Below are 12986 nucleotides of genomic sequence, written 5' to 3'. Positions count from 1 at the left end.
GTGAAGTTGAGATTAGTGTGGAGAGAGTGGTGGGCCAGGCATTTAGATGGGATGAGTGAGGGGAGTGGTGAAATCGAAACGGTTGATGTTTCAGTGACAGTTGGAAATATTTAGTTCAAGTACAGGCAGAAGGCTAGAATGAGGTGTCCAGGAGAAGGAAGGATTCAAGTGGGAGAAGGCATCTGTTGTGGGGTTGAAGAATCCTCGTTGTAGAAGTGAGCATGGAGATGGAGCCGAAGGAAGAAGAGTTTGGTATTGTGATGTGAGCGGAACTCGTTGAAGTGAGAGTGAAGGAGGACGAAGGTGAGGCCTTTGCTGAGGACAGAGTGTTTCATCTCTGAAGGGCAAGATCAGAAAGGCTGGCAAAGACCAGGTGTGGTGGACCAACTGTGTAACTGTTAATGCTGTCCAATAAGAATGTATTGTATATGCTGGCCTGCCCCAGTACCTGTGACTCCGCCACTTCAGGTTTCCCATAAAGGCGATTTTGCCCAAACCTCTCCCTCAGTACCTGCCTTGGAACCGGGCCAGCAACATGTGAGACGTGCTTGCAATTTATGGTGATTAAAGCTATTTAATCACAACTTCTAGTCTGATGTGAGTTATTGATAGCACATCACCAGACAAGGTTTCACCTGGGTGGATGGTCAAGGGGAAGAGGAGGATAGGGTGGATCAGAAGGTGGAGGGTAGGAAGGATCCAAGGGAAGAAGAAGGTTGGGGAAGTCAGAAGGAGGAGTGGAGGTGAGAGAGTCCAGAGAGAGAGTTTGTGACAGATATTTGGTCATGTTGGCACTCAGGGCCAGGATGAAAGTTTGCGTAGGAGGCTCAATCCTGTAGGTTGCCGGGGCCAGGGTGAGAGTTTGCATTGGGAGGTCAGACCTGTAGGCGACCGAAGCCAGGGTGGGAGATTGCGGTGGAGCCTTGGTCCTGTGGGTTGGCAGGTCGATGTGGAGACCCGCATTGGAAGCTTGGTCCTGTTTGCCACTGGGATTGAGGTGGAGACCAGCATTGGAGGCTTGGTCTTGTAGGCTCCTCATTATCCTGGTCACAATCTCTTCCCGCTGCTACCTTCAGGCAGAAGCCTGAAGTCCAGCACCTCCAGATTCAAGAAGACTTCAACAGCTATCAAATGCTTCAACCTCCACATGTCACCCTACTCTGGGACACACAAAAGATCTGTCTGCACTATTGAAATATTATTTTTGAAATCTTATTTATTCGTTCTTTTACATTTATTATTTATTTTTCCATTGTGGCATGTTGTAGTCAGTTAATTTATACTCTTGTAATTTGTATATTTGTGTGGCTGAAGCAAGTGCTTATTTTGGTGCATTTGTACATTGTACGTTCAGTATATAATGAAAATAAACTCTCATCATTGTCACCTCATCATCATCCTGTTCTAAATGTAGATGCATTTTCACATTTCACAATTTTCAGCCTGTTGTCTGTTGGGAGGCTCCAAAAAAACTCTGACCCAGAGATATTCAGCAAGGGATTTGTGCTTTGTACTTCTGAACAGTCCTGACTAAACAGAGACAGTTGTTCACTATAGCCATGGTTTGGTTGGTAGCACTCTCATCTGAATCAGAAGCTTTGTGGATTCAATATTTGAGCACAAAAGTCAGGACTGACCACTCAGGACTCTATTGAGAGAGTGCTGTGAGTTTTGATTGAGACATTAAACTGAGAGTCTCTTTCATAGAACCATAGAATGTTACAGCACAGAAAACAGGCCATTCGACCCTTCCCGTCTGTACTAATAAAACTAGCTAGTCCCACTGACCTCATTCCATAACCCTCCAGACCTCTCCTATCCATGTATTCAATTTATTTTTAAAATTCAAGATTGAATCTCCATTCACTGTATAGATGGCAGCTCATTCCACGTTCCTACAACTCTGAGTGGAACAACTTTCCCGTAATGTTCCCCTTATACCTCTCCTCTTTCAGCCTAAAGCTATGACCTCTCGTATTTATCTCCCCCAGTCTAAGTGGACATCCTACTCACATCTACTGTCTAGATACCTCATCATCTTATAAACCTCAATCAAGTCTTCCCTCATTCTTCTTCATTCCAAGGAGTGTGGTCCTAACTTGTTTAATCTTTCCCGGTAACTCAACTCCTGAAGATGCAGCAACATCTTAGTCAATCTTCTCTGCACTCTGTCAATCTTATTGATATCTGTCCTGCTACAGCCTCACCAATGACTTGAATAATGTGGATATAAAACCAGGTTAGAAAAAGGAGAGCACATTATTTATCTCCGATGCATTGCACTTCAAAAATACTTCAATGGCTATAGTGTCCTGAAAGGAATTTGAGAAACAATAATTAAATACAAATTAATATGCAAGAACTGAGCAGACAAATTGTCAGAAAAGAAACAACTGAACTCTGATCCTCCGTCAGCTTCCATTATCTCCACTTCAAACATTATTATTATCCCACTGCTGCAAAAAATCCTGCTGATATTTTCTTTGGAATGATTAAATGAAGTATTTTTAATTATTTTTGTCCCGTTAACCTAACTTCAAGCATAATAATCATTTATATTTGTACTATTGTTGGGACGGGAATTCTCTTCCTGTGATGGATGTGCTTTCCCAACCTGCAGTTCTGCACTTCTTTTAATGTTGTTAATCTGAATCTTTTCCATTATAGATGAAAGACCTTTTCTCAAATCTTCTGTCTGTTTCCCGCAGAGGTTGCCTAACCTATGAGTATGCATTATTTCTAAGATTTTCTGATTTTACTTCAGACCCTGTGTTTGGAGTTCTTTCCATTGTTTAAGATGATTCTTACTCTTTTCGGTTATAATTAGGCATTTTCACTTTATAGAAGCTTTTCACAGGTTTGTCTTTATATACCTGTAAATCAATTTCTTTTTGCCTATGTTGTGTTTTCAGTCCAATTCAAGATGTCACAAAATGCATCACATATAATGACATACTTGAAATGTAATCACTGTTATATGAAAATTGTATTTTATTATCATTACAAATAGAGAGTATGTTAACATCAATAATTAATGAAAACAAATATACCGGTAATTCCAAAAACGATTCTAAAAGCAGTTTGATTCTAATGATTAGATTTTAACTGCTATTATATGCAAAAATACATTTTTTTTGTCTTCAATTTAAGTAATTTCTAAATCATTTCTATGCTCCCTTTATGAGCATAGAAAATGTCAGCACGGTACAGGCCCTTTGGCCCTTGATGTTGTGCTGACCCATATATTCCTACCAAAATAAAAGTATTACACCCTTCCCACCTTGTAGTCTTCTATTTTTCTTTCATCCATCTGCTGTGTAAGAGTCTCTTAAATGCCCCTAATATTTCAGCCTCCACCACCATTCCAGGCACCCACAACTCTGTGTTTAAAAAAAAAAAAATACCTATGATGTCTCCCCTAAACTCTCCTCCCTTCACTTTGTACATATGTCCTCTGGTGTTTGGTGTTCTTTCCCTGGGAAAAAGGCATTGGCTGTCCACCCTAATCTTGTAAACCTGTATTAAGTCTTCTCTCATCCTTCTATGCTCCAAAGAGAAAAGTTCTAGCTCTGCTATCCTTGCCTCATAAGACTTATTTTCCAATGCAGGCAACATCCTGGTAAATCTCTTCTGCACCTGTTCCATAGCTTCCACATTCTTCCGATAATGAGGTGACCAGAACTGAACACAATACTCTGTATTCTCGCCAGAAATTTGTAAAGTTGCAACATGAACTCTTGATTCATGAACTCAATCCCCCATTAAAAATAAAACCAACATCCCACAGGTCCTCTTAACTATCCTATCAATATGCTTAACAACCTTGAGAGATGTATGGATATGGACCCCAAGGTCCCTCTGTTCATCCACACTCTTAAGTAACTGACCATTAACCCTGTACTCAGCCTTCTGGTGTGACCTACCAAAATGCATCACCTCACACTTAACTGGATTGAACGCCATCTGCCACTTTTCTGCACAACCCTGCATCTTGTCTATACCCTTTTGTAACCTAAATAAAAACCTTCAGCACCTTCCACTACTCCTCCAACCTTTTTATCATCTGCAAACTTACTCACTCATCCTTCTTCCCCTTCATTTAGGTCATTTATAAATATCACAAAGAGCAGGGGGTACCTGAACAGAACCCTGCAGAACTCCACTAGTTACTGACCTCCAGGGAGAATACTTCCCGACCATTACTACTCTCTGCTTTCTACATGCAAGCCAACTTTTAATCCACTTAGCCAAGATTTCATGGATCCCAGGCCTCATGACTTTCTGAACAGGCCTCTCATGGGGGGGATCTTGTCAAATGCCTTGCTAAAATCCATACAGACTACATTTACTGCCCTGCCCTCATCAATTTCTTTTGATACCTTCTCAAAAAACTCAATTAGGCTCATTAGCCACGACCTTCCCTTCACAAAGCCATGCTGACTGTACATATCCAAATGCTCATTCCTAAAGATTCCTTAGGAATCCTCTCCAAACGTTTGCACACCACTGACGTAAGACTCACTGTTCTATATTTCGCAGGATTCTCCCTATTACCTCTTTTTAAACAAGGAGACCACATTTACCATTCTCCAATCCTCCGACACCTCCTCTGTGACCAAAGAGGACTCAAAGATCATAGCCACTGCCACAGCTATCTCTTCCCTCACTTGTCACAGGAACCAAGGAAATATCATGTCTGGCCCTGAGGAATTTATATTTTTAAGAAAATCCAACACATTTCAACATCATCCAGCACACAAGCCTGGTCTATTCTGACATCACCCTGATCAAGGTCTTTTTTTTTCTTGTGAATGCTGAAGCAATGTATTTATTTAGGACCTCCCCACTCTTCTTCGCCTCCAGGCACATGTTGTTTCCTTTTTCCTTTAGCAGCCCCGCCTTCATTCTTGTCATCCTTCTGTTCTTCACAAAGGCATAGAACACCTTTGGGTTCTCCTTAATTCTACATGCCAAGGCCTTCTCATGCCCTCTTTGAGCTCTCCTAAATCCTTTCTTCAGCTCCTTCCTGGGTATCATATGCTTCACAAGAGCCCTTCCTATTTCCTGCTTCCTATACCTAATGTATGCTTCCTTCTTCCTCTTGACTAGTTGCCTGACCTGTTTCGTCAGCCACGGTTTCCCTTTTCCTACCATCTTTTCCTTGTCCCAGCTTCACTTGAATGGCCTGATGGCAACACTTCACTTGTGTAACCTTAGGACTGACTTACTGCATCCAGTGCTCCCTTTTTTACTTTCTCTACATTGGAGAGACTGGGCACAAATTGGGAGGTTGCTTCACTGAGCACCTTTGCTCCGTCTGCTACAGTAACAGAGACCTTCCAGTACCCAACCATTTCAGTTCTGTGTCACACTCCCACACACATGTCTGTCCATGGCCTTATACACTGTCCCACCAAGACCACCTGCTAACTGGAGGAATAACAGCTTATTTTTTGTCTGGACACTCTCCAGGCACATGGGCTTAACATGGACTTTTCCAGTGTCTGCTAACCTGCTTCTTCTTTCCCCTCCCCCTTTCCTTCCCCTTTCCAGTTCTCCTTCCTCCCTTCACCTAGCCATCCCTCCTCCCCTTGATCTCTGCTGTCCCCCTCCCTTCTCAACTTATCACCTCCTGCCTTGCAACAAACCCTCCCCCCCCCCCCCCAATCTTTTGTTCGGATGTCTACTGACATTTTTCCATGTCTTGATGAAGGGCTCAAGCCTGAAACGTTGATTATGTATTTTTACGTATGCTATATAAAGAACATTGCTTGAGTTTCTCCAGCTTTATATTTTTTTACCACACTACTTTGGCACAATTATCTGTAGAGGGCGCTATTTGTTAATTTTATACATATAATCAGAGATCAGCACAGAAATAGGCTTTTCACATGCCAACCATCAAGCATTAATCCTATGCTTTTCCCATTATTTTTCCCCATGATCTCATCAATTAACCTCAGATTCTACTATTCACATGCATGCCAAGGTAATTTATACTAACCAATTAACCTACCAACCACACATCTTTGGGATGCTGGAGGAAACCAATGCAGTCTCAGTAAAAATCTGCACTTCACACCCACAAAGGTCAGGATTGAACCTGAGTTTTTGGAGCTGTGAGGCAGCAGTTTACAAGCTGTGTTAATATGCTGCCCCAATTCTTCTGACTTGATTTCTGCAATTTTTTTAAATTATTTTCCTCATCCAGTTTCTCCCAGTTCACTTTCCTTTTGTATACATCTTTTCTTGAGTACAGTTTTTATTTTGCACTTCTAAAAAGTAGAAAATCTGCCTGGCCCACAGGAAAACAATCTCAGGTTTGTTTGTGATGTCGTTTATGTACTGACAATAAATCTGAACTTTGAACTTTTGTGTGCTATGAAGACCATTCTTGATTGCAGAATTACTGACATTTTAACAGGTGATTAGCACTGAATGTCCACTGTGGACTGTAAAGCTTAATAAAATATAATAAATAATTTTTATTTTGTTATTTTAAAACTTTGGTCATAATGCCATGTGTCTGAACCAATCAATTTAAATAAAAGCAGTACTTTTCCATTTTTATTGTGTTTATGCTATTGCTTTATTCTGCAAATCTCTTTCAGAAAGTGCCTGATTGCAGATCGCATCAGAAAGGGAAATATACACACTGTGGTGCGCTATCGAACAGAAGCAAACACACAAAACATAAAGTCTGTTCTACAGGCTTTATTCAACATAAACTTCCACAGAGCTGGCTGTGAGAATGCTGTTGCAAGCTCTGAGACTAGCTTTGAAGGGCTGGATCTATATCCCAGAGGGTGATTGGCAGCTGACTGGCTGGGGCTTGGTCCATTCAGGTCAGCTAATTGACAGCGGGCCAGGTGTTGCTTTGTCCTCCAGTTGTCTTCTGCAGGTACACAGGTTGCCGCCTGCAGTAGGCCGTGGTGTATCACCACATTCACCCCCTTCTTTAAAATTGTCCCTGGGAAAGCGGGTGGTTGCAGTTTATGGACTACCAGAGCCCCAAAACATATACACATTATTTACAAATTTAGACAGTCCGGCGGCCGTTGGAGTCTCTGCGACCGTCGCAGGGTTGGCTCCTGGTCACAGGTCGGCGAGGATAAGTGGGGGCTGAGGTCGGGGGCTGGAGAGGCTGGCATGGTGCAGTACGGTGGGGTGGCTGAGGGGCCATGATTGAGGTGTGTGTGATACGTTGGATGGGTGGGTTCATCCCCAATGGTTGGAGTGAGTCCTGGGTGCCTGGGGAAGTCTCGGGTGTCCCATAGCTGTCCGGGATCAGGGGAGTGTGTCAGGCCGGCATGGTCCTGGGATGAAGGATGCTGTGTCCTGTGGTAATGCTCCTGCTGGTGCCAGGTCCCTGTTCTCCCTGCCGCTGCTGAACCTAACGTAGGCGTAGTTATGGTTTGTGTGTAGGAGGAACACTTGCTTGACCAGGGGTTCGGCCTTGTGTGCCCGCTGTATCTACGCAGGAGCACCAGTCACGGGGACGTGAGCCATGCTGGGAGAGATGTCCCTATCGCCGATTTCCTGGAGAATGAAAACAAGCATTCATGAGGGGTCTCGTTGGTAGCTGTGCACAGGAGTGACCTAATGGCATGGAGTGCCTCGGAAGGGCGTCCTGCCAGTACTCTACGGACCACCCCTTAGACTTAAGGACCAGGAGGACAGCCTTCCAGATTACCCCATTCTCGCGCTCCACTTGTCCATTACCTCTCGGGTTGTAACTGGTAGTTGTGCTACTAGTTGCGATGTCCCTTGCTGTTAGGTACTGGTGCAGTTCCTCACTCATGAGGCTAGACCCCCAGTCACTGTGGATAAATGTGGGGATAGCCGAACATGGTGAAGATCTCTGTCAGTGCCCAGATGACGGTGACCATGGAGGTGTCTGGGCATGGGGTGGCGAAAGGGAAGCAGGAGTACTCGTCTATGACCGCAAGGAAATAGACATTCCGATTCGTGGAAGGCAGGGGGCCCTTGAAGTCTATACTGAACACTCGAAGGGCCGAGTGGCCTTTATGACATGAGTCTGGGGCAGGCGGAAAATGCTGGGTTTGCATTCTGCGCAGACCCGGCATGCCTCGGTCATGGTCCTGACATCCCTGACAGTGTATGGGAGGTTTCGGGATGATTAAATGGTATAAGCGGGTAATGTACAGGTGGCAGAGGGACTCATGCAGTGCCTGCATCTGGTTGTTGTTGAGCGACATGCAGGTCCGGGAGAGGGCATCGGGGAAGTCGTTAAACTTCCCCGGATGATACTGGATGTTGCCAGCTCAACTCTCCAGCGCAAGATCTTGTAATTTTTGAACATGAAAGCCACGGCCCGCTGGTCGGTGAGGAGGGTGAACCTCCTGCCAGCCAGGTGGTGGCGCCAATGGAAGACAGCTTTCACAATCGCCTGGGCCTCCTTTTCAATGGTGGGGTGCCCTAGCTAGGAACCATGGAAGCTCCTGGAGAAGAAGGCGACCGGGCGCCCCTCCTGGTTAAGGGTAGCGGCGAGGGTCACATCGGAGGTGTCGCTCTCCACCTGTAATGGGGAGTCTTCATCCACGGCATGCATCGTGGCATTTGCGATATCATGCCTGATGCGTGTGAAGACTGCCTGTGCCTCTAGTGGGGAAAGGAAAAGGCTAATTCACGTAGGGCTCCCAGGTAGGACTCGGCCGTCTCTCCAGGTAGCTGGGCATGAATACTTAGAAGGTACCTTGTGAAGACCATGTTTGTTGGAGGTTTATACATGGTCTCTAGGGTGTTCATCGCTTTCGAGTACCCAGTGCAGTCTTTGAGTGCCTGGAAGGTTTGGCGATCCAGTTTCAAGTGGAGTAAAACAAGCCTTTTTCTGTCGGAGTCCAGGATGTCATCAGCATGTGCCTCGATGATTGCTTCAACTGTGTACTTCCAGATTTTGAAGCATGCCTGCGCTTCCGGATGGCATGGGTTGACTTCGAGGGTTCCGGCACTCAGGAGCTTTTCCATAGCAGCTTGAAATTTTATGTTAAATAACTATTCCACAGGCTTTATTCAACATAAACTTCCACAGGAGGAGTCACGTGATGGAGTAGTGGCCGGACGGTGAACTCCAGCCCTCTCCAGAAAAGTCGGGAAAAACAAAGGAAAACACAAAGGCACAGAAATAAAAGTTACAGAAAAGTGAGTATAAAGGTGGAAAGAAGATGGCAACAAAAAAAGAAAAATCAAAATCAACGGTAAGAAGAGAGGAAGAGAAGACAACGGAGGAAAAAGGTGAAGGCCTTACCTGTCCGAAGAGGCCCGCTGTGGAGAGAGAAACCCGCTCCCTCAGGTCGGTAAATAATGGACTACAAAAATGGCTCACTGAGCCGAGTAAAAGTGCGCAACCGCGCATGAAAAAAAACACACCGACGGGAGGGGGGACCAGCTGGGGAGTCGATCTCCACAGCCGGCAACGACAGCTGCAGAACACCTGCAGCAAGAAGAGACCACAGAAGACAATAGAAACAAGATAGAAGAGGAGGAAAGGGCAACAAAGAAACAACAGATGGTCAACCCAGAGGAAGAAGAAGAGGAAGAGTATGGTGAAATAGAAGAAGAAAAGATAGGCAAGGTAAAGGATATACTTGCTCTTATTAAAGGATACATGGAGTCATTTAAAGAATGGCAAACACAGGAATTTAAGGATTTAAGAAAAAGAATAAACAACACAGAGGAGAAAATAATTAAAATGGAGATGACCTTAACAGAAATGGGAAAAAAAATGGACAAGATGGAAGAGCGGGCAGTAGCAGCAGAAATGGAGGTAGAAGACTTAAAAAAGAAATTGGAGAAATCTAATAAAAAAACTAAAGAGACACAAGAACTACTAGCTCAAAAAATAGATACAATGGAAAACCATAACAGAAGAAATAACATAAAGATAGTGGGCCTTAAGGAAGATGAAGAAGGCAAGAATATGAGGGAGTTTATAAAAGAGTGGATCCCTAAGACCCTAGGATGTCCAGAACTACAGCATGAAATGGAAATAGAAAGGGCACATAGAGTATTGGCCTCTAAACCACAACCACAACAAAAACCAAGATCTATTGTAGTAAAATTCCTAAGATATACTACAAGAGAAAAGGTACTGGAGAAGACAATGGAAAAAGTAAGAGAGGGCAACAAACCACTGGAGTATAAAGGGCAAAAAATCTTCATTTATCCAGATATAAGTTTTGAACTCCTGCAGAAGAGAAAAGAGTTCAATACAGCAAAGGTGATTTTATGGAAGAAAGGGTATAAATTTATACTAAAGCATCCAGCGGTATTGAAAATATTTATTCCAGGACAACAAAACAGACTATTCTCGGATCCAGAAGAAGCACGAAAATTTGCAGAACAATTACAAAAATAGACTGAGGGATGAAGACGGGTAATGAGAGTAAAAATGATCACGATTGATATGTATGTGGGTAAAGACAAAAATAGACTGAGGGATGAAGACGGGTAATGAGAGTAAAAATGATCACGATTGATATGTATGCGGGTAAAGAGGTATAAGAGTGAATAGAGACAATGTGCATACGTGAATGTATCTGTACTTAGAGGAAAATATAGATAGTATAGACAAGAATTAATAAGGGAAGGTAATGGAATAGAGAGAATAAGGAGGGAATTAAAAGAGTGACCTTTGTGACATATGAAAAGTGAAATCTTTTCTGGGGGGGTGCTGGGTAGGGGGAAATAGCGGTCACTGCAAAATCAGTTGACGCTTGCGAGTGGATTCGCAATTCCAAATGGAGAGGGGAGATGTGGTTGTCCGACAAGGGATAAAGGACAACTCAGGAGGGGAAGGGGAGATTGGGGATAAAGAAGATAGAAATAGGAGAATAAGGAAAATGTTGGATGTTGTAGGAATGTTGTCTTATAAAGAGTTGAAAATAAGAAAACAGAAATGGAAAAGGAGGAAAGGTAATGATGGAAAAACGGAAAGAGAAGATAAACAAAATATAAAATGGCTACGCTGAACTATATGACTTTAAATATTAATGGAATACATAACCAAATTAAAAGGAAGAAACTACTAAATTTAAATGAATAAATGTATTCCATTAGAAAAAATAACATATAGGTTAAGAAATAATATTGAAATATTTGAACAAGTATGGGAGCCTTACATTAAATACAATAGCGAAAACCTACCGGGGACAAACATTACCTAAGTTGATGGAAGGAGAAGAAAAGAAAAGAATGGACTCAGTAGAATTTCTGGTGTAATTTTGTTGAATGACAACATTGTCTGACTGGCTTAATGCAACCTAGATTGTATACCTAAAATGGATGAGAGTGGGGGGTGGGGGGGTGGCTTGGGAGGAGGGAGGGGGGGGAGAAAAAGTCACTGTATATGTGTGAAAAAGAAATAGTGTATATCATGGCTAATGTGATTTATGGTGTGAAAAATAAAAAATTAAAAAAACTCTAAAATAAAACATAAACTTCCACAGAGCTGGCTGTGAGAATGCTGTTGCAAGCTCTGAGACAGGCTTCGAAGGGCTGGATCTAGCTTATAGCCTGGAAGGTGATTGACAGCCGACCAGATGTGGTTTGGTCCATTCAGGTCAGCAGATTGACAGCCGGCCAGATGTTGCTTTGTCCTCCAGTGCTCTTCTGCAAGTACACAAGTTGCCCCCTGCAGTAGGCTAGTGGTGTATCACCACACAGATGGAACTCTCTTAATCTTTTCAGATAGGTTTCATCAAGGTCAGAGGCAATTGCTACTTTTGCCTTTATCTGGAATATCCAGGCTATTATCATCATCAGCTAACTTAACATAGACCCAAGGTTGAACTTCTAACTCTTCATTTTATCAAAGACTTTATGATGTTTTTTATGTGTCTGTTCTGTATTATATAACTGACACAATATGAATACAGTTATGCTTAAATTGCTAAGTACTGTATGCTGATTAGGGAAGAGTTCTCTCCTTCTCATTTCTGAAGAAGGATCTTTGATTGAAATTTTCTCTCGGTTTCTCTTCCCGCAGATGCTGCCTGATCTGCTGACTGTTTCCAGCATTTTTGCTTTCATGAATGTTAAATATGTAGGCTTTTGAGTATGGCATTCGTCAAAGATCTGGGACTATAATCCAGGAAGAAGAAAATATATCTGCCATATGCAATTGTTACAGAGTTCTGTGTTGTGTATTGGCCTATGTGTTGTATGGTTTTATGTTAAAAAGTGACAGTTTGCCTTAGAGAGCCAAGGTGAAGGTGGACTGCTGTGAGAGTGGGAGACAGACTGAACATGTGCAGAAAATTATCTAAAAATTTCTGGACTTGGATGATAAACCACCACTGGGTGGTGCTGTGGAGTGGAAGAAGGCCCAGAGCATGAGTCATGGTCTGGAGGACAGTTTAGAATGTTAGGATTTCAAAAAGGATGAACATTCAGAAGACAGGCAGAATGATCCGGACCAAGCCAGTTGTTCCTCTCTCTGCAAGCAACACAAGACAACTTCGAATTTTGTGCGCTCTCTCTCTCTCTCTTTCACTCTCAAAGATCTTTTGGCTTCAGTTTACCAAACAAACTGAATTTTGTTTATGATCTTTGCTTCCGTTGTGAGTCTTGTGTGTTTTGTGTTTGTTTTGTGTCTAAGTTTTTCTGTGGGCTGGTTGGTGTCGGACTCTGGCTTTACCCTACCCTCAGTTTAGTCTATGTGTCGTCTGAGTCCAGCGTGCTCGTTGAATGAAGTGATAGGAGAAGGTATTCGGTTCAACAATCAGTTTATTACACAGCACAAGAATAAAGCTTAACAGAGTTCTGGTTCAGTCGTTAGTTCATAGGTCACCTGCACAGTGAGCTATTCCCCAAGACTGACCTCTACTGTCCAGTCTCTACAGTTTATATAGCTCAACCTTATCATACAGAACAAAAATTGGCTTCCTTTGCTAGATCTCATTATCATACAGAACAAAAGTTGGCTTTCTTTGCTAGATTTCTTGCATAAGATTTATCACAAGTAA

The 12986-nt window shown here is 42.9% G+C and overlaps 1 protein-coding gene across 3 annotated transcripts in view; it reads left to right on the top strand.

Moving 5' to 3' along the window:
- Positions 1 to 12986, top strand: part of wls (Wnt ligand secretion mediator) — a 167909-nt gene that overhangs the window by 4811 nt on the left and 150112 nt on the right. The window lies entirely within an intron of this gene.

The sequence above is a fragment of the Narcine bancroftii genome, chromosome 5, assembly GCF_036971445.1.
Source record: "Narcine bancroftii isolate sNarBan1 chromosome 5, sNarBan1.hap1, whole genome shotgun sequence".
NCBI classification, from domain to species: domain Eukaryota; kingdom Metazoa; phylum Chordata; class Chondrichthyes; order Torpediniformes; family Narcinidae; genus Narcine; species Narcine bancroftii.
Note: the sequence above shows the minus strand (reverse complement) of the source record. Positions and strands in the feature narration are given on the sequence as shown.